Consider the following 27,117-nt stretch of genomic DNA (forward strand, 5'->3'; position numbering starts at 1 on the left):
CGCCCCCCCTCTCTAAAAATCAATAAATGAAATATTAAAAAAATAAAATAAAAAACAAACAAACAAAAAACAAATTTCTCCTCCTCCATGAGGCCTTCTCTAAGCACCTCCCCACTGGACTACTGATACCCCTCCCCTGCTGCATTTTCTTTTACCACAGCACTCAGCATCCTCTAGCCTGCCAGTAACTTACTTATTATACTTATTGTTTATTGTCTGATGCCCCCAGCTAGAATGCCTCCTTCTCACAGGTGAATTTTTTTAATGAGAGAGAGAGAGAAAGATAGAGAGGGAAAGATAGACAGGAAGGGAGAGAGATGAGAAGCATCAACTCATAGTTGCAATGCCTTAGTTGTTAATTGATTGCTTTCTCATATGTGCCTTGGTTCCAGATGAGCCAGTGACCCCTTGCTGAAGCCAGTGACCTTGGGTTCAAGCCAGTGACATTTGGGCTCAAGCCAGCCACCATGAGGCCATGTCTATAATCCTACGCTTAAGCTGGCATCTCTGCACTTAAGCTGGCGAGCCCACACTCAAGCCAGATGAGCCCATGCTCAAGCGGTCAACCTCGGGGTTTCAATTCTTCTCAATCTGGGTCCTCAGAGTCCCAGGCCGACGCTCTATCCACTGCACCACTGCCTGGTCAGGCATAGGTAAAAATTTTATCTGTTTTTTCCCCTGCTATATTTTCAGTGCCTACAACAGAGCCTAGCACACAGCATGTACTCAACGAACACTTGCTGAAGGAACATATGCATTCTGGAGGTAGACACAGAATGAACAAGCAAATGCATAATTATAGAGCATAACAATGGCAAGTTAGGATAAATGCTGTAAATAAAAAGGAAAGGAGGGTGAGAGACAGAAGGAGGCATGAGTGTTATTCTAGAAAGTTTATCAGGGAAGGCTCCCTGAGAAGTGATATCAAAGTGAAAGGAGCGTAATGCAATTGATGCTGATAAGTAAGTAAATGAAAGAATATATATATAACTGATGGAATAAATGAGTAAGTGAGTGAATGAGGGAATAGATGACTGAATGAATGAATAAATGGAGGGTACATACAATGAATAAATAAGTGAGCAGATAGATGGGAGAATAAATTGATGCATAAATAGATAAATGGAAGGTCAACTTGACTTTCAAAAAGTATCCAGGCCCTGGCCGTTTGGCTCAGCAGTAGAGCATTGACCTGGCTTGTGGAAGTCCTGGGTTTGATTCCCAGACAGGGCACACAGGAGAGGCGCCCATCTGCTTCTCCACCCTTCCCCCCTCTTTCTCTCTATCTCTTTCTTCCCCTCTTGCAGCCAAGGCTTCATTGGAGCAAAGTTGGCCTGGGTGCTGAGGATAGCTCCATAGCCTCTGCCTCAGGCACTAGAGTGGCTCCAATTGCAACGGAGCAATGCCCCACATGGGCAGAGCATCGTCCCCTGGTGGGCATGCCAGATGAATCCCGGTTGGGCACATGCGGGAGTCTGTCTGACTGCCTCCCCGCTTCTCACTTTGGAAAATACAAAAAAATAAAAAGTATCCAGAATCTTTTTTTTTTTTAGTATCCAGAATCTTGTTGCCACTCTGGTCTAATCAATCCTCCCATTGTTTGCTGCCTTGACCATTGCAGTCACTTCCTCTCTGATCTCCCTGCTTCTGCTCCTCACCTTCCCCAGTCTGCTCTGCAAATTAGCTCATGACCCTCCTCTGCTCAGAGCCTTCCTTTGATCCCCATCCCATATCATTCAGAATAAAAGCAAAGTCCTCACCATGTGTACAAGACCCAGCAGGATATGGCCCCCTATGTCCCCTCCTTGACCTCACTTCCGACTGTCTGCCCCTCACTCTGCTCCATCACACCACCCTCCTGTTCCTTGAATACACCTGGCATGCTCCTACCTCAGGACTTTTGCATGGGTTATGGTTTGTTTCCTCTGCCTGAAAATCAAGGAAGCTCTTCCTTCCAGACATCCCCATGGCTTTCTCCTTCCATTCATTCAGGTCTTTACTTACATGTCACCTTGGCAACGAGGCCATCTCTGACCATTTTGTTGAATATCACAACCAGCCCCCAGGAACACCCCCCCATACCCTTCACCAACTCTTGTTTCTGTTTTTTATAGCATTTCTAACCTTTCAATGTATTATATCATTTACTTACTATGTTTGTTATTTATTGTGTGTCTCTGACCTCAGAATATCAGCCCTAGAGAGGGTTGGGGTTCTGTTTCACTTACTGCCCAGCACCTAGGACAGCTCCTTGCACACAGGGAGTGCTCCTTCAGTCTCTGTCCAGTGAATGAAATAAAACCCTCAGGAAATTCTGCTCAAGCTGGTAGAATGACAGAGAAATTTTAATTCCTCATTACTTTTGCTTGCTGTTGGCATTTCTAAAGTGACAGTTGCTAGTTGTTACCTTATAATCAAGAAGGATGAAAAGGCCACCCAAACTATTTTTAAAACATTATTTTCTTTTTGAAGTAAAACTGTCTGTGATTTACTTTTCTTACTAAACAATATGTCAGGGAGCTTTCCGTGCCCCTACATTTAAGTTCACTGTAATCTTTTCCACACCTACATAGTTTTCTATAGTCACAGCCTATAGTTCCTTTGACCACTCTCCTATTGATGGCATTTCTAGTGGTTTCTATTTTTCTCCTTTACAAATGAGAGCCCAGTGAACACCCTTCTTCCTACTTCCTCATGTGCACATGGGGATGTTACTGAGCCAAAGAACATAACGCAGTAAAGATTTTAATAGATATTGCCAAAGTGCCACCCACAACATTACTAATTTCCTTTTTAGGTAAAAAAAAAAAAAAAAAGAAAGAAATCAATCCCATCAAGTATATTACATGGCTGTTTTGTGAAAGGTCCTGCCCCTTGAGGAAGTTCACCTATAATTCTCTGACCCCAGGACGCACTATGGACTTTCTCAGCCCTTGGGGTGAGCTGTTCCTCTCCCCACCCTTCTCCGCCTGGTGAAATGCTGCTAGGACCTCAACATCCACCTCCGATGATGGGCAGAATCTTTGTGACATTAACTACTCATGTATCCTGTGTCCCGCAATCCCATTTTCCAGTAGGAACTACAAGAAACATTGACGCAAGTGAAATACAGCAACACGTCTAAAGTTGCCCAGGACAGCATGGGGTGGAAATAGGGAGAACTCCATGGAGTCTGTTGTGGGAAGAGAGGACAAATAACAGGAAATGGATTCCATGGTGTTCTAGAAGCAAGAAACCGGTTACATGAGGGAACATGGAGAGATCCTTAAAACATAATGTTAAGGGGAAAATGAAGAAATAAAACCAGGTCTAGGCCCTGGCTGGTTGGCTCAGTGGTAGAGCATCAGCCTGGCGTGCAGAAGTCCCGAGTTCGATTCCCGGCCAGGGCACACAGGAGAAGTGCCCATCTGCTTCTCCACTCCTCCCCCTCTCCTTCCTCTCTGTCTCTCTTTTCCTCTCCCGCAGCCGAGGCTCCACTGGAGCAAAGATGGCCCGGGCGCTGGGGATGGCTCCTCGGCCTCTGCCCTAGGCGCTAGAGTGGCTCTGGTTGCAACAGAGCAACACCCCGGAGGGGCAGAGCATGGCCCCCTGGGGGGCGTGCCGGTGGATCCTGGTCAGGCACATGCGGGAGTCTGGTTGACTGTCTCTCTCCGTTTCGGGCTTCAGAAAAATACAGGAAAAAAAAAAAAACAGGTCTAGAGCACACTTGGAAGATTATAATTTATATCTTTCACATCAAGTTAGAAGATAAAGTTCCACAAAGCAACCCTGTCTGATCTGCAGGGGTTTATCCCTACCCAAGTGTGCCACTGTTGGGTCTGTCCATGGGGTGCTGGGGAGGAAACGAGACTAAGCCAAGAATTAAAGGACAAATGAAAAAAGAAAGCAAAATAGGGAGAGAACAAATGATAGATAAGAACTGAAAATATGATGCGGCTGTATGAGCCTAACCCCGCGCCCTGCGGAAGGACCCATCTCAGGGAGTCCTCTCTTCTCCAAGGTCCTCCCCCACCCGCCGCGCCCTCCCCAGCTGGAATTCACTCCTTTGGCTCAGTTCCCACCATGAAAGTACAAGTTCACTAGATTGAGACTCTGTCCTTGACTGTCTCCCCAACCAGAGCAGGAGCGTTTTGGGAGTGGGGAACAGAGTTCATGCCTCAATTTTCCTAACCTGTAGAAGGGGGATGATGATTAAAGTAGCTACCATATAAAGTTGTTGGAGGGTTAAATCAATTGCTTCCTGTCCTATGCTTGGTATAGTGATTTTGGCACATTGCAAACACTTAGTAACTATTGGCAGCTATTACAATCATGATTATTTTTAATTAAAAAAATTATTGAGAGAGAGAAGCAGAAATTTGTCCACTTAGTTGTGCATTCATTACTTGGGTCTCTTTTTTGTTGTTGTTGTTTGTTTTAGTTAAGAGAAGGGGAACTAATGAGGCAGACTCCCACATGTGCCCTGACCGGGATCCACCTGGCAATCCCATCTAAAGCCAGTGCTCAAGTACTGAGCTATTTTTAGCACCTGGGGCTGATGCACTTGGACCAACTGAGCTATCCTCAGCACCTGGAGCCACACTCAAACAAATCAAGCCCCTGGCTGTGGAAGGGAAAGAGGGAGAGAAGGGGAGAGGGAGAGAAGAAAAGCAGATGGTCGCTTCTTCTGTGTGTCCTGACTGGGAATCAAACCAGGGGTGTACATATGCCAGGCCAATGCTCTATCACTGAGCCACTGCCCAGGGCCTCATTGGTTCATTCTTGTATGTGCCCTAACCTGGGATCCAACTAACAACCTTGTCATATGATGATGACACTCTAACCAACTAAGCTACCCACCCAGGGCCCTATCATGATCTTTTTTTTTTTTTTTTTTTTAGTGACAGAGACAGAGAAGTGGACATATAGGGACAGACAGACAGGAAGGGAGAGAGATGAGAAGCACCAATTTTTTGTTGCGGCTCCTTAGTTGTTTATTGATTGCTTTCTCATATGTGCCTTGACTGTGGGGTTCCAGCAGAGCAAGTGACCCCTAGCTCAAGTCAGTGATTTTGGGCTCAAGCCAATGACCTTGGGCTTCAAGCCAAAGACTTTGGGCTCAAGCCAATGACCATGGGGTCATGTCTATGATCCCATGCTTAAGCCAGCGGCCCTACACTCAAGCTGGTGAGCCTGCACTCAAGCCGGCGACCTCAGAATTTCAAACCTGGGTCCTCAGCATCCCAGGCCAATGCTCTATTCACTGTGCCACCACCTTGTAAGGTTCATGATTATTTTTGAAATTGGCCTCAGGACATTGGGAAAGTCTTCCCTCAATGCCTCCTACTTCAGGAAGCTTTCCATGATTTCTAGTAGGAAGCTCTGCTGGTGCCAGTGAGCCCTCCACTACAGCCTCTCACCCAGGTGGGGGCAACGCCTGCTCACCTGTTGGTTTCCCCTGCTGGCTTGGGATCTCCTCAAGTGTAGGGGCCAGGGTCGGTTCGCCTCCAGTTCCTCTGAGCCCAGCTAGAGGCCGGTGTCCCACAGGCCTCCAGAACCGTCTGCCCACCTGAATAAAACTCAGGCTGGGAGGGTAGATAAGGCAGGTGTATAATTAACGAATATATGGCAGGTATATATGATAACAGCATGGTGACAGGGTAGAAACTGTCTATGCTGAGAGTCCCCATCTGGTTTCAACCTGCCTCCTGCCTCTTCCTCCCTGCCACTCCCCTGCAGGTGCTCTGCATTCCAGCCCTCTGGTTGGCACACCTGTCCCAGGACCCACCTCTGAGCCTCAGCCTGAGCCCAGCCAGGGCCCTCTCCTTGAATGGCCTTCCTTCCCCTTCTATTGGAATCTCGGCAGGTGAGACAGATGTGCCCATGCAATGCCCACACCCAGCCCCATGGGCCCGCCCGCCACACCTAATAGTTCTTACCTTGTCACGGATCCCTTCGGCATCTGATAAAACCTGCAGGCTCCTCAGACTATTTTTTTATTTGAGGGACAGAGAGAGGAAGAAAGAGAGAGAGAGAGAGAGGAAGGGAAAGAGAAAGAGAGAGAGAAAGGGAGAGAGTAGCATCAACTCATCGTTTCACTTAGTTGTTCCATTTAGTTGTGCACTCATTAATTGCTTCTTGAATGTGCCCTGACCCAGGGGTCGAACCTGCCACATCCATGCTCTGGAAGGGTGTTTTGTCCACTGAATAGAAGACCAGTTTTTTGTTTGTTTGTTTGTTTGTTTGTTTTTACAGAGAAAGAGAGAGAGAGAGAGGGATAGATAGGGACAGACAGGAGAGAGATGAGAAGCATCAATCATCAGTTTTTCGTTGCAACACTTTAGTTGTTCATTGATTGCTTTCTCATATGTGCCTTGACCGTAGGCCTTCAGCAGACGGAGTAACCCCTTGCTTGAGCCAGCGACCGTGGGTCCAAGCTAGTGAGCCTTGCTCAAACCAGATGAGCCCGCACCCAAGCTGGAGACCTCGGGGTCTCGAATCTGGGTCCTCCGCATCCCAGTCCAATGTTCTATCCAGTGCGCCACTGCCTGGTCAGAGACCAGTTTGTTTTTTAAAGTCAGGCTTATTGAGATATACCGAAACTTATTTTTTATTGAAATTTTTAGATAGCTAGTGAGGGAGACAGACAGACAGAGAGAAACATTGATTTTATTGTTCTGGTCAGTCATGCAGTCATTGGTTGATTCTTGTATATGCCCTAACCAGGAATCCAACGCGCAACCTTCGCATGTCGGGATGACGCTCTAACCAACTGAGCTACCGGGCCAAGGTATAACTAATATACAAACGCATAGTTATACAATAGATACATATATAACTTTTGTAGATGAGATAAAAATCCACCCTTTGTAATGAGCAGATTTGTGAGTTTTGGCAAATGCTGACCCATCCCTCCTGAAATCTCGTCATCCCCTTAGAAGTTCCTGTTGGAAGTGCCTCTCGAGTGGCACTGCACTCAGTAATATGTCTTATGATTGCTCTGTGTCATACATTCACATCTTTCTCACTCAAAACAAAACCAACGCCCTGGTAGGGTAACTCAGTTGGTTAGAGCATTGTCCCATTATGCCAAGGTTGAGGGTTCAATCCCTGGTCAGAGCACATACAAGAAGCAATCTAAATGCATAAATAAGTGGAACAACAAATCGATGTTTCTCTCTCTATTTCTCTAAAATCAATAAATAAACTTAAAATTTTTCATATGACTGCACAGAATTTCATACCATGAATATGTCATAGTTTATTTTAAATAATCCACAGTCTATAAGGTTGATGGACATTAAGACTGTTTCCAATGTTTTGCTGTTACAAAGAAATGGGTGTGGGGGGAATGAATGTTCTCATGTATACCTTCTCGTGAACATAGGCCAATTGCTTTTCCCTAGGGTAGTTGTACTAGGTAGGACCTTAGAATACATGTACTGTTCCCTAATACTTTATTGAAAGTTTCAAGCATATGGAGATATCAAAAACCAAGTGTGGGCCCTGGCCGGTTGGCTCAGTGGTAGAGCATTGGCCTGGCATGCAGGAGTCTTAGGTTTGATTCCCGGCCAGGGCACACAGGAAAAGCGCCCATCTGCTTCTCCACCCCTCCCCCTCTCCTTTCTCTCTGTCTCTCTCTTCCCCTCCCGCAGCCAAGGCTCCATTGAAGCAAAATTGGCCTGGGTGCTGAGGATGGCTCCATGGCCTCCACCTCAGGCACTAGAATGGCTCCAATTACAACAGAGCAATACCTCAGATGGGCAGAGCATCACCCCCTAGTGGGTATGCCAGGTGGATCCTGGTCAGGCACATGAGGGAGTTTGTCTCTCTGCCTCCCTTCTTCTCACTTCATAAAAAAAAATATATAAATAGAGAGCAGCCTGACCTGTGGTGGCACAGTGGATAAAGTATCAACCTGGAATGCTGAGGTCAAAGTTTGAAACCCTGGGATTGCCTGGTCAAGGCACACACAGGAAGCAACTACTATGAGTTGATGCTTTCTTCCTGCTTCTCCCCACTCTTTCTCTCTTACTCTCTACTCTCTCTAAAACTCAATAAATAAAATTTTAAAAAATAAAAAAATAAAGAGCATTTTCATACCCCAGAAAGTTTTGTTCCCTCCCTGTCATTATCACCCGCCACCCACCCCCAATCTCACCTTACGCAGCTTACTATTCTGATTGATACCACCTAAATTACTTTGGTCTGCTCTGGACTTTTTTACAAACAAAATCCTAGATTAGGTGATCTTTTGTATCTGGTTTCCTTCATCCCTGTAATGCTTTTGATTTCCACCCATGTTATATGAGCCAGAATTTTGTTCCCTTCTATTGTCGTGTGGTATTCCATTGTATGGATGTGTTCATTTGTTTACCCATTCTCCTGGTGATGGAAACCTGGCGAATTTCCAGTTTGAGGCTATTATGAATAAAGCTGCTATCAGTATTCTTGTAACAGTCTTTTGTGGGCTTGTGTTTTTATTTCTTTTGAGAAAATACCTAAGAGTAAAATTTCTTAGTCATAGAGTAGGAGGTTTAATATTGTTTTTTTAATGCCAGATCTTTTCAAGATGGCTGTAATGGTTTTCTATGGCTGCTGTAACAACTTACCACAATGTTGGTGGTTTAAAATAGCACAGTATAGAGGAAAAGACAGACAGACAGAAAGGGAGAGACATGAGAAGCATCAACTCATAGTTGCAATACTTTAGTTGTTCATTGATTGCTTTTCATATGTGCCTTGACCCAAGGGTTCAGGCTGAGCCAATGACCCTTTGCTCAAGCCAGCGACCTGTGGGCTCAAGCCAGTGACCTTGGGGTCATGTAGATGATCTTATGCTCAACCTGATGAACCCATGCTCAAGCCGGCCACCTCGGGGTTTCGAACTTGGTACCTCAGTGTCCCAGGTCGATGCTCTATGCACTGTGCCACAACTGGTCAGGCACAAATTTATCATCTTATATTTCTGGAGGTCAGATGTCTGAAATGGATATTAATGGGGCTAACATCAAGGTGGCAGCAGAAATTTTTATCCCTTTTGCAGCTCCTTGAGGCTGCCTTCATTCCTTGGCTCATGGCCTGCCTCATCACCAACCTCTACTTCCATCATTACATGTTCTCTGACGCTGAACCTTTTGCCTTCCTCATATAAAGATTTTTGTGGTCCTGTCCGGGTAGCTCAGTCGGTTAGAGCTTCATCCTGATATGCCAAGGTTACAAGTTCAATTCCAGTCAGAGCACCTGCAAGAATCAACCAGTGAACGCATATGTAAGTGGAACAACAAATTGATGTTCCTCTTTCTCTTTCCCTTCCTCTCTTTAAAAATTAATAGTTAAAAAAATAAAAATAAAGACCTTTGGCATGACATTTAAGACCTACCAGATAGTCCAGGATAATCTCCCCAACTCAAGATTCTTAATTTAATCACATCTGCAAAGTCCCTTTGGCTATGTGAGGTCAAGTTCACAGTCCTGGAGATTAGGGTGCGGTTATCTTTAGGGGACATTATCCTGCCTGCCTTTCATATCCCCACTGGCTGTTCTGGTTGCTCCGCAGCCTTGTCAACATGGAGCATCATCAGTCATTTTAATATTAGCCATTGTGGCGTGTATTGTATCTCATTTCGGTTTCAACTTGCACTTCCCTGATGACTAATGACACTTTCTGTGTGTGCTGATTGGCCATTTGTTTCTTCTCCTTTATGAAGTGTCTGTTTAGATCCTTGGCCCATATTTGAACTGAGTTGTTTGTCTTTTTGTGACTGAGTTCCAGGAAGGATGTGTGCCTTTCTTTATTCGGTTAAGTCAATTCGCACTACCATCATCCACGTAGAAAATCCCCAACTTGCCCTCCCCTTTTTAAATTATTCTCTTCCTCCTATTCTCCCCCCTTTCCCCACCTCAGCAATCCTTGAGGCTCTGTGCTTTTGGGGAGGACAGGGTAACTTTTTATACTTCCTGGGGACTGTCTGCCCAACATGGTACCCATTAGTTACATGAGTACATTTAAGTTTAAATAAATTTAAATAAGATTGAAAATTCAGCGTGACCAGGTGATGGCACAGTGGATAAAGAATCGAACTGAGAAGCCGAGGACCCAGGTTCGAGACTCCGAGGTTGCCAGCTTGAGCGCGGGCTCATCTGGTTTGAGCAAGGCTCACCAGCTTGAGCCCAAGGTCGCTGGCTTGAGCAAGGGGTCACTCGGTCTGCTGTAGCCCCCCGGTCAAGGCACATATGAGTTTCTCAATGACAACTAAAGCACTGCAACAAAGAATTGATGCTTCTCCTGACCTGTGGTGGTGCAGTGGATAAAGCGTTGACCTGGAAATGCTGAGGTCGCCGGTTCGAAACCCTGGGCTTGCCTGGTCAAGGCACATATGGGAGTTGATGCTTCCAGCTCCTCCCCCCTTCTCTGTCTCTCTCTTTCTCTGTCTCTCTCTCTCCCCTCTAAAAAAAAAATGAATAATAAAAAAAAATAATTGATGCTTCTCATCTCTCTCCCTTCCTGTCTGTCCCTATCTGTCCCTTTCTCTGACTCCCTCTGTTTCTGTCACACACACACAAAAAAGATTAAAATTCAGCGTGACCTGTAGTGGTGCAGTGGATAAAGAAAGCATCGATCTGGAATGCTGAGGTTGCTGATTCAAAACCCTGAGCTTGGCCCTGGCCGGTTGGCTCAGTGGTAGAGCGTCGGCCTGGCGTGCAGAAGTCCGGGTTCGATTCCCGGCCAGGGCACACAGGAGAAGCGCCCATCTGCTTCTCCACCCCTCCCCCTCTCCTTCCTCTCTGTCTCTCTCTTCCCCTCCCGCAGCCAAGGCTCCATTGGAGCAAGGATGGCCCGGGCGCTGGGGATGGCTCCTTGGCCTCTGCCCCAGGCGCTAGAGTGGCTCTGGTCGCGACAGAGCGACGCCCCGGAGGGGCAGAGCATCGCCTCCTGATGAGCAGAGCGTCGCCCCCTGGTGGATCCCGGTCAGGCGCATGCGGGAGTCTGTCTGACTGTCTCTCCCCGTTTCCAGCTTCAGAAAAAAACAAAAAAAAAAAACAAAACAAAACAAAAACAAAAACCCTGAGCTTGCCTGGTCAAGACATATACAACAAGCAATTAGTGAACAACTAAAGTGAAGCAACTATGAGTTGATACTTCTCTCTCCATGCCCCCCCCTTCTCTCTGTAAAATCAATAAATAAAATCTTTAAAAAGAAAGAAAGGGGGAGAGAAGGAGGGAGGGAGAAAGAGAAAGAAAGAGGAAAGAGAGAAAGAAAGAAAGAAAAAAAGAAAGAAAGAAAGAAAGAAAGAAAGAAAGAAAGAAAGAAAGAAAGAAAGAAAAGAAAGAAAGGAAAGAAAGAAAGAAAGAAAGAAAGAAAGGAAAGAAAGAAAGAAAGAAAGAAAGAAAGAAAGAAAGAAAGAAAGAAAGAGAGAAAGAAAGAAAGATTACGTGGTGGGGGAGAGGAGAGGGAGAAGGCTGGGGCGGGGAGGGGCACAAAGAAAACCAGTTAGAAGGTGACAGAAGACAATTGGACTTTGGGTGATGGGAATGCAGCATAATCAAATGTCAAAATAACCTAGAGATGTTTTCTCTGAACATATGTACCCTGATTTATCAATGTCACCCCATTAAAATTAATTTAAAAATAAAAATAAATTAATAAATAAATAAAAGAAAGAAAGAAAATTTAATTCCTCAGTCTGGCTAGCCATATTTCAAGTGCTCAGTAACCATCTGAGGTTTGTTGCTGCAATGTCAGCAACACAGATAGGCAACATTTCCATCATTGCAGAAAGTTCTAGAAGTAGCTATGGGGAAACCAACCTGTCTTTTGCAGTAGGTACTGCTTTTCCTACGATTACCTGTGTCATTGTGCCAAACAACTGCCCTCCCACTGGGAGAAAGGAAAGTTAAGAAGAGAATGAGAAAAACCCATGAGCCATAGTAATAATTGCCTGGTGCTTGGTACGTACTCATTACATTTTAAAAAATACACATATAACTACCATTTACTGAATGCTAGGTACTTTCTTATCTATATTATCTGACATATGTTTATTCCCAGAGAAATAGAAGAAGCAAGAGAGAACACTCTAGCCAAGTCCTTTCTTTTCCAAATAGCAGAGAGATTAACTCTTTAAACTCCACACCCATCTTGGAGCCAGCCATCCTAGAAGGAAATCTCTCCCAAAGGTGCCAGGCACTTATACTAAAACAGGGTTCATTACTTTCCCTGCCAAACCTGCTCCAATATCTGTATTTTCCCTCTTAGTAAATGATTTCTCAGGGTATCCAGTTATCTAAGTTAGATAGCAGGGACACCATTGTTACTGCTCATTCCCCAGAGATGGGCCCTCCTATGACCCCACCACCACTCTCCACTCCCATCTCTGCCCCAAGCCCTGCTCTCCGTCCTGAGGCCTCGTCCTCTCCCCTCTGGATCCTTCTCCCAGCCTCCTCTCAAACCTTCAAGTTCTCCCCTCTGGCCTGTCCCCCATATGGCCCAGAGGTTCTTTTTATACTCAGAGCTGATCCTGCTCATCCCCTGCTCACAGCCTTGCCAGTGCTTCTAGGACAATATCCCAGCCCTTCCATGTAGCATTGGAAATGGTCTCTTTTTTCTCTGCATGAGCACAGCTCCCTTTACCCAGAATTCCCTCCTTTGTCTCTCCCTGGTCAACTCTTATTTATCCTTCAACACCCAACTCAAATATCCCCTCTTCCAGGAAGACTTCTCTGATACCCTCAGACAGAGCAGTACACACTCTCTAAGCCCCTGCAGTACCCTGTGACACTGTGATCATCTAGCAGTCTCTCTCAACTATGAGTTTCTACTATCAGTCTTCCTAGTGAGAGTGTGACCTCCCAAGGGAAAAGTGTTACTCATCTTAGTCACCACAACAGGGCCTGGCACAGGATACATGCCCAGGTAAAAAAGTGGTATGTATTGGTAAAAAAATGATAAATAATGCTTAACATCAAATAAACCCAATGTAAAAAATAGTAAATTTATAGAGGAGATACTAGAAAAACAGTATCTTATGCAAGTTGTCAAAGCTGATCTGACAAGTAACAAGCCCTCCTGACATCACAGACCTCCTGATGTCATTCATGGAGAAGGACACAGCATCCCTTCCATCTTGTCTCTGCCCAAAGCTTTGCCTCAATCTAATCATAAGGAAACCATCAAACAAACCCAAATTGAGGGCTGGTCTACAAAATACATAACCAATACTTCTCAATTTTGCCAATATAGAAACAGGCTCAGGAAAACAGAGATGCATTGCCCCACAGCTCTGGAAGCCAGAAGCCTGAGATCAAGGTGTCAGGAGGACCACGCTCCCTCTAAGACAGGTAGCAGAGAGCCTTCCCTGCCTCTGTCTAGCTCTGATGGTTGCTGGCAATGTGTCCTCGCTTACAGCTACATCACAATCTCTACCTTTGTTGTCACACAGCATTAAGCCTCCACATTTCTGTGTCTTCACATGGTGTTCTTTCTTTTTTATGTAATCTTTTTTAAGACTTTATTCATTTTAGAGAGGAGAGAGAGAGAGAGAAGGGGAGGAGCAAGAAGCATCAACTCCCATATGTGCCTTGACCAAACAAACCCAGGGTTTCGAACCCACGACCTCCACATGGTGTTCTTATGAGGACACCAGTCAGATCAGATTAGGGGCCCACAATACTCCAGTATGAGTTCATCTTAACCTACTCCTGCAATGACCCTATATCCAAGTCAGGCCACATTCTGAGGTCCTGGAAGTTAGGACTTGAACATATCCTTTTGGGGGGCACACAATTTAACCCCTAACACATGCTAAGAAAAAACACAAAGCAGAGAAGGGGAAACAGGAAATGGTCACGTGAGCAGCTGCTCCCTCAGATCCGGTGGTGTCTCTGTGCAGGGGACACTCCAGTCATAGCCTGGAGGAGAGGTATTCACAATGCTCTCCTATGAGAAACGAACGCGAATTTCATCACCTGGCATTTGTGGCATTTCCCTTGGCATCTCAGAGCTGTCTAATCTGTTTTCTTCCCCTGCTCATTTCCTGGTTTGAAGCCAGCGAGATTAAGAGGGAGTAGAGTCTTGAGGTGTGGTTCTTGTAAGAATCTGAGAATTTTTCTGCCGTGTCGAATTCATTCCGTCAGTGGCTTTGAGAAGCCCCAACAGCTGTGAGGCTAAGAAGCCACCAGACCCGCTCCCAGCCAGAGATTGGGGACCTCTGGTGTGTGCCAGGCCTCCAGCTGTCACTGCCAACACCCCTGCCAGCTTTACTGACAAAAACATGCACATAGAAGAGGGGTTCCCAGCCCTGGCCAGTTGGCTCAGTGGTAGAGCATCACCCGGTGTGTGGAAGTCCTGGGTTTTACTGTATTTCCATCCAGGGCACACAGGAGAAATGCCCATCTGCTTCTCCACCCTTCCCCCTCTCTTTTCTGTCTCTCTCTTCCCCTCCAGCAGCCAAGGCTCCATTGGAGCAAAGTTGGCCGGGGCACTGAGGAGGGCCCCATGGCCCCCGCCTCAGGCACTAGGAGGACTCCACTTGCAATAGAGCAACACCCCAGATGGGCAGAACATGGCCCCCAGGTGGGCATGTCGGGTGGATCGTGGTCGGGTGCATGCCGGAGTCTATCTAACTACCTCCTGGCTTCTAACTTAGGAAAAATACAAAAAAAAAGAAGAAGAAGAGGGGTTCTCGTCCCAAGTGTCACTATTCCCACTTCTAGCGCCACAGATTAGTTCTTTCTGTTCTACCAGAATGTATCCACGTGGTTCTTTGACATGGATTGTGTGTTCTCATCTTGTTTGGTGAGGGTCCGCAAATAACTGCCAGAGTGCAGGTGTACCCAGCCTATTGCCTGTTTGTATAAATAAAGTTTTATTGAGACAGAGCCACACAATTCATTTTCCTTTGTCAATGGCTCTGCTTGCTACAAGGGCTGTGGCTGAGATGATATATCCCAGAAAGCCGAGAATAATCAGGCCATTAACAGATGAAAAAATATAACACTACTTTTTGCCCTGGCCAATTAGCTCCGTGGTAGAGCAGCACCCAGTGTGGATGTCCTGGGTTCAATTCCTGGTCAGGGCATACAGGAGAAGCACCCATCTGCTCCTCCCCTTCCCCTCTCACTTCTCTCTTTCCTTCTTCCTCTTCACCCTCCTACAGCCATGGCTCAGTTGGAGCGAGTTGGCCCCTGGCACTGAGGATGGCACCATGGTCTCTGACACAGGCATTAAGAGCTTGGTTGCTGAGCAACACAGCAATGCCCCAGATGGGCAGAACATTACCCCCTGGCTGGTGGGCTGGCCTGGTGGATCCTGGCTGGGGCACATGTGGGAGTCTGTCTCTGCCTCCCCTACTCTCACTGAATAATAAAAAATAAAACAAACAAACAAACAAACAAAAAAACACTACTTATTCATTCAGCTGTGGATAGATATTTGTGAGGTCTCCTGTTTGGGGTGATTACAAGAGGGCTGGTACAGGGATTGTGAAATTTTTTCTAATCACATTAGATCAGTGATTCTCAGCAGGAAACAACCATGTCACTCGGAGAACACTTGCTATGTCTGGAGACCATTTGGGTTGTTGCTATGGTCTGAATGTTTGTGTTCCAACCCCAAATTCAAATGTTGAACTCCTAATCCCCAAGATATTAGGAGGATATTATGAGGCGGGACCTTTGGGAGGTGATTAAGATTGGTGGTCTTATGAAGACAGACCCCCACAAAGTTCCCTCAATGCTTCTGCCATGGACATGGTAGAAGTCTGCAACTCAGAAGAGGGCCCTTCCCCACCCAGGCTGGCATCCTGATCTCGGACTTTCCATAGTCTCTACCTTCAAACTATGTCCCACGTTCTGCCACTCCTCATTACCCCTTTGCCTCTACCCTGGTCCAGGGCTCCCTCATCTCCTGATTCATCTCTTGTTCCCTGCTGGGCTCTCTGCTTTCATCCATAGTCTGTTCCTGACCCAGTAGCCAGAGGAATTTGTTAAAACCTCATTCAGATCTCATCTCTCATCTGCCGCAACCTCTCCCATCACACTCTATGTTTGTATTCCTCCAAAACCCATCTGCTGAATCCCTAACCCCATTGTGATAGCATTGAGAGGTGGGGGTCATTGGGAGTAATTAATTTTAAATGAGGTTATGAGGGTGGGCCCCCATGATGGCATTATTGTCCTACTAAGAAGAGAAAGAGAAGGCCCTGGCCGGTTGGCTCAGCGGTAGAGCGTCGGCCTGGCGTGTGGGGGACCCGGGTTCGATTCCCGGCCAGGGCACATAGGAGAAGCGCCCATTTGCTTCTCCATCCCCCCCTCCTTCCTCTCTGTCTCTCTCTTCTCCTCCCGCAGCCAAGGCTCCATTGAAGCAAAGACGGCCCGGGCGCTGGGGATGGCTCCTTGGCCTCTGCCCCAGGCGCTAGAGTGGCTCTGGTCGCGGCAGAGCGACGCCCTGGAGGGGTAGAGCATCGCCCCCTGGTGGGAAGAGCTTCGCCCCTGGTGGGCATGCCAGGTGGATCCCGGTTGGGCACATGAGGGAGTCTGTCTGACTGTCTCTCCCTGTTTCCAGCTTCAGAAAAAAAAAAAAAAAGAAGAAGAGAAAGAGAGACCAGAGGACAGAAGGAAAAGTTGCTACAAGCCAGGAAGAGAGCTCTCTTTGGGAAATAAATCTTATGGCACTGTTAGAATCCATGGGAGTCCAAAAAGACCAGAGTAACAAGCTTTATTGAAAGGAATAGAGGAACCCTGCCAGGTGGACTCATAAGGGAGAGTCACACCCCAGGCACAGCCTGGGACAGAGTTTTAAGGATTTGGGGGAGGGGGAGTGAGAAGGGTCGTGGGCATAATTTAATTGGCTGCTGGACCAAGGATTGTCTTTTATGGAAGTTTGCCAGGACTTTTCGGTTTGTGACGTCAGACATTCCTTTGCGGTTGGTCATCTGCTGCAAGCCCTGAAACAGACTTACTGGCAGGATTAAAGAAATGAAACCTAAGATGCCCGACTATTTGATATATAAAAAAGGAAAGAGAGTGTTCCTAGAGAGGCCTCAAGGGAAAAGGGACAGAGGTCATTATCTTCTGTAACTTCTTCTGCTGAGTAGGGGCAGTGAGGGGTTATGGCCTCTCTAAGGATTACTCTCAGTGAGGGGTAGAGAGATGCAGTGATGGCTTCTTGTCAGGTAGGGGTGTATTTTGTTTCGTGAGGGCAGGTTTCAGGGTTGGTGTGTAGGGTTAGGTAGATTTTTCCAATTTTATGATTGGTGAAGGTCTGCATGCTGTTCTGTAAGAAACTAGTGAACAAACATAAGAGGCAGGGTCCAAAAGTTAGAAAAGTAAATAAGAGAGTGAGTGGACCAATGAAAGGCAATAGTCAAGACACCCAGTTTGTGCGAAACCACTGATTCCATGACTCGGTTTGTTTTTTACAAATTCGCTGGACTTTAGAGAGAGAGAGAGTGGGAATAAAACAGGGCAGTGGCCAGTCCCCCTGCCTCTAGACCTGTTTCTATAGAAATTTTTAAAGCAACAAGAAGAGGAATTACCTGTATAGCTCATTTGGTCCTTAGATTGATGGGTAGTGTACTAAAAACTGGAATAGGTTCATGGGGTGGGATTAGGTTGATATTTGGGGTGAGATAGATTAGGATACAGGTTTTTGTCCAATTAGTAGGGAGACACATATAGGTGTTGCTCCCACACAAGTAGAAAGCCCCTGATTGGGTGAGGCAAGCTGAGAGGTGAATAGAGAATAGAAGGACAAGAGGTCGGTTTTGTTTCTCTGTTTCTGAGCTCCAGATAGTCAGGATGGAGGAAAGAGCCGCCCCAATAAGTGGGGAGAGTAGAGGATTGTTAGCTAGGGTGACTAATTAAACATTCTTCAAAAACCAGTTTTCTGACTGTTCAAATTCTTTTTTTCTCTGCAAAAATCCCCTACAACCTGCACAAACCTTCTACAACTTATATAAACCCTCAGCTTTCATGAACTATCTTATCCAGAAATAACTGGCCTTCATAACAACTTGCTTTTTCCTTTTTCTTTCAAAAGTATTTCCATATCTTATGCCTTCTATTATCAAAACCATACAATTCCTTTCTAGTCAGAACTCTTAATTTAAAAATCTTTAACCTTTAGTGACAATTAGGTTGACTTTCTTTTTACCCTAGTTTCTCTTTTCCAAAGTCTGATTAAAAGAGTCCTTAGTTTTTTCATATATTCACCATACATAGACCAACCAGCTTCCAGTTGTGGTTGGAGTAAGGCATGCCGTTTTTCTACTTTAGCAGCAGTGGGAGTTGTCAGGATCTCAGTGTGTGGACCTGTCCACGTGAAAGTCAGTCCTTGGGTGATGTACTACTGTAAGCACCTCTTGGACAGTCTTTGAACAGTTTGCTGAGTAACCTGTAAATCCTGTAAGTACTTAGGGAAAGGGTGGTTACATTTCTATACTTTGCAGTTAGAGTTTAAGTCCTAGTGACCACTGCTTCTAGCTGGAATTAGCAGCAGGTCCTAGCCTACAATAGGCATGGAGCATTGAGACAAGAGGAATAAAGGAGAAAGCAACAAAATCAGACTGTCAATACCCACAGTAGAGATCTTCGAGGGATAAATAAAAGTCAAATATTCAGGCAAGGCATAGTAGATGGCCCTTGTGTTTACAAGAAATGAGATCAGTTTATCTGCTACTTGGAAGAAATACCTTAGGCTTGTGAATGATATCCTCGGGCCTTCAGTGGCAATTCCCAGCATGCTGGGCAAGGTCAGGTCACAGCAAAAATGTGTCCCTTGGTGGGGTCGAGAAGCCTCGCAGGCTTCAGTTCAATAACCTTTCTTTCCACTCTTGAAGCAGGGCCTTGATGGAATCCTATGAAGCCCTTTAGGGCACTGGAGCCTTTAAGAATGTATGCCAAAAGTTGGTATTTCCTGACCTCTTTTGGGCCTTATTTGCCTTTTCTGTTACTCCCTTGGCCATTATAGACCTTAAAAACCATGCTCAGAAGATTTCACTGATGGGCTTGACTAAGAGAGCAAAATTGGAAATCCAGTGTCTAAAGAAGCCTATTAGACCAAGGAAAGAAAGGATTTGATCTGCGGTGGTAGGTGGTTGGAGACTGTGGAGGGTCTGAGTTCGATCTATGGTGAGACCTCAGGTGGTGGGGGTTAAGGTGATGCCCAGATAGACTATGGACTGAGTGAAGTTGAGCCTTAGCAGAGAAGACACGATATCCCTTCATGGCGAGGAAGTTAAGAAGGGTGGTGGTGTGTCTCCTTGAGGCAGGCAGGGAGGGGTTGCAGAGGAGTAGGTATTTACATATTGTAAGAAAGAACTAGTTTTGAGATTGCATGCTGCTAAATCTTGAGCTAGTGCCTGTTCAAACAGGTGTGGGCTGTCTCTGAACCCCTGGGGTAAGACAGTCCACGTAAGTTGCTGGGCTGCATTAGTGTCCAGGTCAGTCCAAAAAAAATAAAAGCAAACAGAAAGTAAGAGTCAGGGTGTAGAGAAATGGTAAAGAAGGCATTCTTGAGGTCTATGACCGTGAAGTGAGTGGTGTTTGAGGGAATGTGTGACAATAACCTGTAGAGATTAGGGACTACTGGATGGAGGGGAACTACCACCTCATTGATTAGGTGTAAGTATTGTATGAGGCGATAAGCCCCTGAAGGTTTTCAAAAAGGAAGGATGGGGGTATTGCAGGGAGAGTTCATGGGAATAAGTAAGCCTTAATTTAAGAGGCAGGTAATTATTGGTTTAAGGCCTTAGAAACAGACACAGACAAAGAGACAAAACAGATTACTTACTCACACAGCTTAATAGACAACTCTTCTTTTTTAAGTTTTTCGAGATGGCAGGGAGTTGCCAGCATAGAGGGGAGGAGGAGAGGAAGCAGACGGATGGACAGTGTGAGCAGCTGGATGGAAAGAAGGAGGGTCAGAATCTGCAGGAGGAGGAGGTTAAAGTGCTGATGGTGGTGCCATGTGGTCAGAGGAGTTAGAAAGATTAGAGCTCTGAGGAGAGGGGAAGGGATGAGGGGGAGAAGGTCATAGTTTCCTGTGGGGAGGGGGTTGGGGCAAGGAGAAGAAAGGAACTGCTGCTGCAGCCTCTAAGGAGGGGGGAGTGGATGGAGAAGAGAAAGGCATTTGCAAGTGAATGAGAAACAGGATTCGCGAAGGGAGGGGGCTTTCTGGAAGGAAGAAACTCAAGTGGAAGAGATCTGCAGAGGAACCAGAGAGGGGTCCCGAGAGAGGGGTGCCCCTGGGGGTCAGGCAGGAGGGGGAGAGAGTTGGGAGTCCTTGGTGAAAGAAAGATTAGGAGCGAAGGTTTTAGGAGAGGTTTCTTTGGCCAAAAATGGCCTGCGTGTAGAACAGGCGGCACAGAGATTAAGGACGGGAGCGAAGGTAGAAGAAAGCCTGCATGTAAAGAATTTCTGAGGCCTTCCCAGTCCAGTGGCAGAGATTATTGAGATCTTTGAGTGTACTGTAATTGAAAGTAGTGTTTATATTGAGGCCACGTCGTCCGTGAGACCGAGTTTGACGAGATCTTTTAAGAGGCATCCCAAAGGAGTAGTCTCTGAGGTCTGAGATTGGGAGGAGCCCATGTTAGGCTGAGAATAAAGAAAAAGAAGAGGGTCCTCAAACTCTTTCAATTATTCTGAGTAGAGTGTGTGGGACGTGAGGAAACCGATTGTCACCAGAGACTTCAGGTCCGGAGTAGTAGAAAGCAACCTGGCTAAGCGCCTAGACTTTCGAGGAAGTCTGTAGAAGAAGGCTGCTTGGAGTAGAAGCCTCTCAAACTGTGAATCTCAGAGAGTACAGTGAGGGTGAGGAAAGGAGAGGAGCCTACCGGAAATTGGGAGAGTAGAAATTCCTTACTTCTGGTTCGGGAGGGGACTCGAGACAGGGTCCTGTAGCCGGCCAATCAACCTACGTTCATACAGCCAAACAGAATCAGGGAGTAAGCCCGGGATGAGCTGCTGCTGCCCACTGCTTCCCTGGTAGTAAGTTTGGTTGGTGAAGGGGATCATCCAGGCATCTGGTACCCTGTCTCGGGTTTCAGCACCAAATGTTAGAATCCATGGGAGTCCAAAAAGACCAGAGTAACAGGCTTTATTGAGAGGAAGAGAGGAATCCTGTCATGCTGACTAGTAAGGGAGAGTTGTGAGCCAGGCACAGCCTGGGACATGGTTTTAAGGGTTTTGGGGAGGGGGAGTGAGAAGGGTCATGGGCATCATTTAATTGGCTGCTGGACAAAGGGTTGTCTTTTATGGAAGTTTGCCAGGACTTTTCGGCTTGTGACGTCAGACATTCCTTTGTGGTTGGTCATCTGCTGCAAGTCCTGAAACTGACTTACTGGCAGGGTTAAGGAAATGAAACCTAAGAGGCACCTTAATCGTGGACTTCTCAGCCTCCAGACCATGAGAAACAGATTCCTGTTGTTTAAGCCAGGTACTTGGTACTTGTACCACGTCCAGTCTGTGGTACTTTGATATGGCAGCCTAAGCCAATAAAGACATCCCTCCAGTCTCCCACCTCATTCAGATTAAAAGCAAAGTGTTCACCAGAAGGCCTATAAGGCCTGCACAATCCACCCGGTCACCCCTCTGCCCTGTCTCTGATCTTCGTCTCTTTTCCGCATGCGCTCAGTTGCTGTCTCTCTGGCTTCTTTGCCATTCCTTGAAAATGCCAAGCACGTTCCCACCAGAGGCTTTGCACTTGCTGTTCCCTCAGCCCAGAAGGTTCTTCCCTGAGATACCGCTGTGACTGGCTCCTTCATGTTCTTCTAGACCAAACTACAGCCTGCGGGCCGCATGCGGCCCCCTGAGGCCATTTATCCGCCCCCACTGCACTTTCGTAAGGGGCACCTCTTTCATTGGTGGTCAGTGAGAGGAGCATAGTTCCCATTGAAATACTGGTCAGTTTGTTGATTTAAATTTACTTGTTCTTTATTTTAAATATTGTATTTGTTCCTGTTTTGTTTTTTTACTTTAAAATAAGATATGTGCAGTGTGATAGGGATTTGTTCATAGTTTTTTTTATAGTCTGGCCCTCCAGCGGTCTGAGGGACAGTGAACTGGCCCCCTGTGTAAAAAGTTTGGGGACCCCTGTTCTAGACTTTACCTTCTCAGTAGGGCTTCCCTTGACAGAACCATGGAAATCAGCACTGCCTTCACTTCTCATCCTTTTTTCAGAATGTATCTACTTCTTTTGGGTCCATCAGGCCATCTAATAGGTTATATATTTTGTGTTCCTTTTATTTGGGGCCTATCTTCCCCTTTGAACATAAGCTCTGGGGGTTTGTGTTTGTGTTGGTCACTAGTATAACCTCAGTGTCTAGAACAATTCCTGAAATATAGGTGGTACATGTTGTCTCTCAGAGAAGGAAAGAAAGAAGGAAGGAGAGAAGGAAGGAAGGAAGGAAGGAAGGAAGGAAGGAAGGAAGGAAGGAAGGAAGGAAGGAAGGAAGGAAGGAAAGAATTCAACAAATATTTCTGTTGTGCTCCTATAACAAAGATGGAAGCTGGATTCTGGAGACCCCAGTTGCTCAGATAAGGCCCCTGCCCTGGGGAGAGTTAAATGTCTAGGGGTGGGAAGAATTGGAGCCCTGAAGAGGAAGAAAAACTGACACCACAATGCAGTCTGATAAGGACTGTGAAAGAGAAGGGTGCAGAGGTTGGAGGGGCATACAAAGCCTATGAAAATATTTGCCCCTTTTCTAATGCAGGGGTTGGCTACCTATGGTCCATGGGCCAAATGTCTTTTTTTCCCAGCTATATGTCTTATTAAATAAAGTTTTATGAAACACAGCTGTGTCCATTCATTGATGCACTGTCTATGGCTGCTCACAGTTACAACAGAGCTGAGTGGTTGCAACAGAGGCCATATGGTCTGCAAAGCCAAAAATATTTACTATCTGGCACTTTACAGAAAAAGTTTGACAACCTCTGCCCTAATGTTGAAAGCTAACATTTTTTGAATGCTTACTATATACTACTGTATATAGATGGTTTTCCTCATGTGTTTTTATTTTTTTTAAGTGAGAGGAGGGGAGATAGTGAGACAGACTCCTGCATGTGCCTCGACCAAGATCCACCCAGCAACTCTGTCATGGGCTGATGCTCAAATCAACCAAGCTATCCTCAGTGCCTGGGGCTGGCATTCAAACCAATAAAGCCACTAGCTGTAGAAGGGGAGGAGAGGGAGAAGGAGGAGGGAGAGTGGGGAGAAGCAGATGAGTGCTTCTCTTCCGTGCCCTGATCAGGAATCAAACCCGGGACATCCATATGCCAGATGGACACTCTGTCCTACTGAGTCAACTAGCCAGAATGTGTTTTGTTATATAATCTTCACTGTAACCTTTGAGATCATGAATATCCCTTGTTATAGATGAAGAATTGGAGGTTCAGAGAGGTAAGGTAATTTTCCCAAGGTCACACAATGAGGGAGGGAGAGGCAGAGCACAGAGCACACTTGGTTTTGCACCCTGCATTCTTCACTTTTCAACACCTTGAGGGGGGATGGTCTATCTGTAATTGTGTGCATCCATTACATTTGTTTATCTAACAGCTCCCTCCTGGGGTCCATCTGAAAGTCCCCTCCTGATGAACACCTAGGTTACAGCCCCTCTGCTAAGATTAGCCCTTGATCTTAGTTCTTGGAGCTCATTTGTGAGTGTTATCTGAAGGCTAAATTCCTAGACATGGAGTGGCTGGGTCAAAGGACATGAGCTGGCTGGTGACTGTGGCATGACGCTGAGTTCACTAGCAAAGTGGGGAAGGAGAGAATGAGAGAGAACCCTGGGAGAGGGACCTGCATGGGCAAGGGGATGGAGGTGTGAGTCAGGCTGCGATGAGTGCTTGAATCCACACTGTAAAGGTGACAAGAGATGCAAGACATACAAGGGGAAATGTGGCCAAGTGTAGCTCATGCCAGGCTGGGCTCTGTCTTGGAGCACTAGGGAGCCCTGGCCGGGCTGTGAGCAAAGGAATGCCCGGAGGGAACGGCTAGTGTGAGGAGACAGAGGCAGGGAGGAGGCTGGGCTGGGGCCAGAGGAAAGGACAGGGGCTGGGTCCTCTTCAGCAATCAAATTTCTAGTGGATCAAATGGGACACCCACATGCTGTTCCACTCACATTTATGGGACAAGATCTGCATGCCAAGGACTGAAACTCATCATCCCATTGGCCCCTGACTATGAAAGTATGGCAGAGTTACCAACCAGTCTTCATGCCAACACCGAGGTTCAGGGAAGGGACTGTGCTCTGGGTCACACAGCGCACAAAGACCCAAGCTGGAAACTTGATTACAACTCAGTCTTCTGTGTGTTATACTTTTCTAAATTTTTTTTATTGATTGATTTTAGAGAGAGAGGAAGAGAGAGAGAGGGAGGGAGAGAGACAGAAATCAGTTTGTTGTTCCACTTATTCATGTATTCATTGGTTGATTCTTGTATGTGTCCTGACCAGGCTTTGAACCCACAACCTTGGCATATCAGGATAACACTCTAACCAGCTGAGCTACCTGGCCACTGCTGGGCCTCCCAGTTTTTGAATAGTATTTCATTGTACTTTATGTTTATGTTTCCCTGCGATTAATGGCATTGAACATCTTTGAATGTGGTTATTGGCCATTTGCACATCTTCTTTGGAAAAATGTCGACTCAAGTTCTTCCCTCATTTCTTTCTTTTTTTGTGTGTGACAGAGACGAGAGTCAGAGAGAGGGACAGATAGGGACAGACAGACAGGAAAGGCGAGAGATGAGAAGCATCAATTCTTTGTTGTGGCACCTTAGTTGTTCATTGATTGCTTTCTCATATGTGCCTTGACCGTGGGCCTTCAGCAGATGGAGTAACCCCTTGCTCGAGCCAGCAATCTTGGGCTCAAGCTGGTGAGCCTTGCTCAAACCAGATGAGCACGCACTCAAGCTGGTGGCCTTGGGGGTCTCGAACCTGGGTCTTCCGCGTCCCAGTCCGACGCTCTAGCCACTGCGCCACCATCTGGTCAGGTCTTCCTTCATTTCTTAATTGGGTTATTTAATTTTTAATTGTCCAATTGAAAGCTGGGTAAAGGAGAGGCACAAATATTTAGACCTATGGAGATAAGGACAGAGACCTAGAGAGAAGAGGACAGAGGCCCAAAGGGAGGAAGATAGGGAATCCAGAGAGAGAAAGAAAGACAAAAAGAAGGGGAAACAACCTGACCAGGCAGTGGCGCAGTGGATAGAGTGTTGGCCTGGGATGCTGAGGACTCAGGTTCGAAACTGTGAGGTCTCTGGCTTGAGTGCAGGCTCACCAGTTTGAGAGTGGGTTGCCAGCTTGAGCATGGGATCACAGATATGACCCCATGGTCATTGGCTTAAGTGTGGGATCATAGACATGACCTCATGGTCACTAGCTTGAAGCCCAAGATTGCTGGCTTGAGCCAGGGGTCACCAGCTCAGCTGGAGCCCCCTGGTCAAGGCACATATGAGAAAGCAATCAATGAACAACTAAGGCAGTAGTTCTCAAAGTGTGTGCCAGGGCACACTGGTGCACCCTAGAAGATTTCTAGGTGCACCCTATGGTATTCCAGAGAAATATGTGCCTGTTGGGGACCAAAAAACCAACAGGGTTTTTGGAGTTCAGATTTTTGGGGTACAGAGGTGTGGGGAATTGGCTGTAAGCTGACAGTCTGCCCAACCCCCCACCTCACTTGCCTGATTAGGTTGCAAAAGGCTGTTAAGCTGTGGTGCTGGATTGTTTACACTACCCCCCATGTTTCCCAGAAAGACTGGAGGCAAGTTTCTTCTATCCTTTGTTTGGTGTAAAGTTAAGATGATATGTATGGTGGGGGTTTTCTGCACTTGGCAAAATTCTTAGGTTGCCTTGGAAACATGATCAAAGGACTCATTGATTTGCTAATGGCCCACTTTGCCCTATAAATAAAGCAAGATGTGGTTTTGGGGCACGCTTTGTTCTTACCAGCAGCAATTTCAGGGCCCTCTCCACCCTGTATTTTCTTAATTCCACACCATTCCCACTCGGGACCTAGAATTACTAGTTGCACTGGTTCGCAGCATGTGCCCAGATGTAAAAATAAATATAGTTACTATATTACACCATTTCATTACGGAAATACTGCTCTTTTTGTTAACACGTCATTATTATACAGGTATTTATTATTAATACATAATTATATTATTTTTAGATAAATACACCCAAATAAAATGGATAGATTTCTCAAAAAGAAACGTGATATTGAAGAATCCGATTCTGGAAGTGAGCAAAAGTTAAGTGTAAATAAAATAGGACTTGAAGGCTGCCAGGCAGAATTTAATTTTTAGCATTTTCCATCACTTAACACTGAACAATACGATTGGATTAGAAACCCATTCATGGAAGCTTCAAGTGATTTTGGTTTAACATTAACAGAAGAAGAACTGGCAGCTATAACCACTGATCGTGGATTGATTATTAAACATAAGGAATTGCCTCTTGAAGCCTTTTGAATTCCTGTAAAAGAAGAATATGTGGCAATATCTAAAAAAGCCTTGAACATTTTACTACAATTTTCAACATACTATTTATGCGAATTAGGATTTTATACCCTCAACACAATTAAGAGTAAAAAGAGAGGAATTCTTCAATGTATTTGTAAGGTATTTTTCCCCGCCGAGGAAGAAGGAAGGGTGTAGCCACATAGTGGAATAGCAAAAGCTTTATTTAGTACAGTGCATCCCGCCCAATGAGGTTTTCTGGTCTGGGGGACAGGGGCCAGAGAAGTCGCATGGAGGAAACTGCGTGGGGGAAATTTAAAAGGTCATCTAAGGTGGTCAAGTTAATATGATGTGGTGACATTGCATTGTCTGACAGACAGTCGCTCTTTTTCAAAGGACTCCTGGGAAGTTTCCTTTGGTGCGCATGGGTGTGGGTGGTTCTATCCAAAGTTCCTGGGTCTGGCTTCTCACGTGACCTTCCCCCATTGCCCATCAACCTCACATTCCGATCTTTTATGTTAGATAGGGGCGCTGCTGTTCATCTGCCTACTTCCTGCTGGTTAGGAGCACCGTGGGGAGGGGAGGTCGGAAGGTGGTGGCTTTGAGGGGAATCATGTGGAACATCTGTTTGACCGTGACTCTAGAAACTTCACGGATGCAGTCCTGCTAGTTGCAG

General features: G+C 46.0%; 1 protein-coding gene across 1 annotated transcript in view; it reads right to left on the reverse strand.

The window, feature by feature from the left end:
• MYH14 (myosin heavy chain 14) overlaps positions 1-5,562 on the reverse strand; it is a 103,356-nt gene extending 97,794 nt beyond the window's left edge. The window contains exon 1 of the mRNA XM_066271465.1: positions 5,425-5,562. The gene's annotated coding sequence lies outside the window, so the exon portion shown is untranslated. The remainder of the gene's footprint in view (positions 1-5,424) is intronic.
• Between the last annotated feature and the right edge of the window lie 21,555 nt (positions 5,563-27,117).

The sequence above is a fragment of the Saccopteryx bilineata genome, chromosome 3 (genome assembly GCF_036850765.1).
Source record: "Saccopteryx bilineata isolate mSacBil1 chromosome 3, mSacBil1_pri_phased_curated, whole genome shotgun sequence".
In the NCBI taxonomy this organism is placed as follows: Eukaryota; Metazoa; Chordata; class Mammalia; order Chiroptera; family Emballonuridae; genus Saccopteryx; species Saccopteryx bilineata.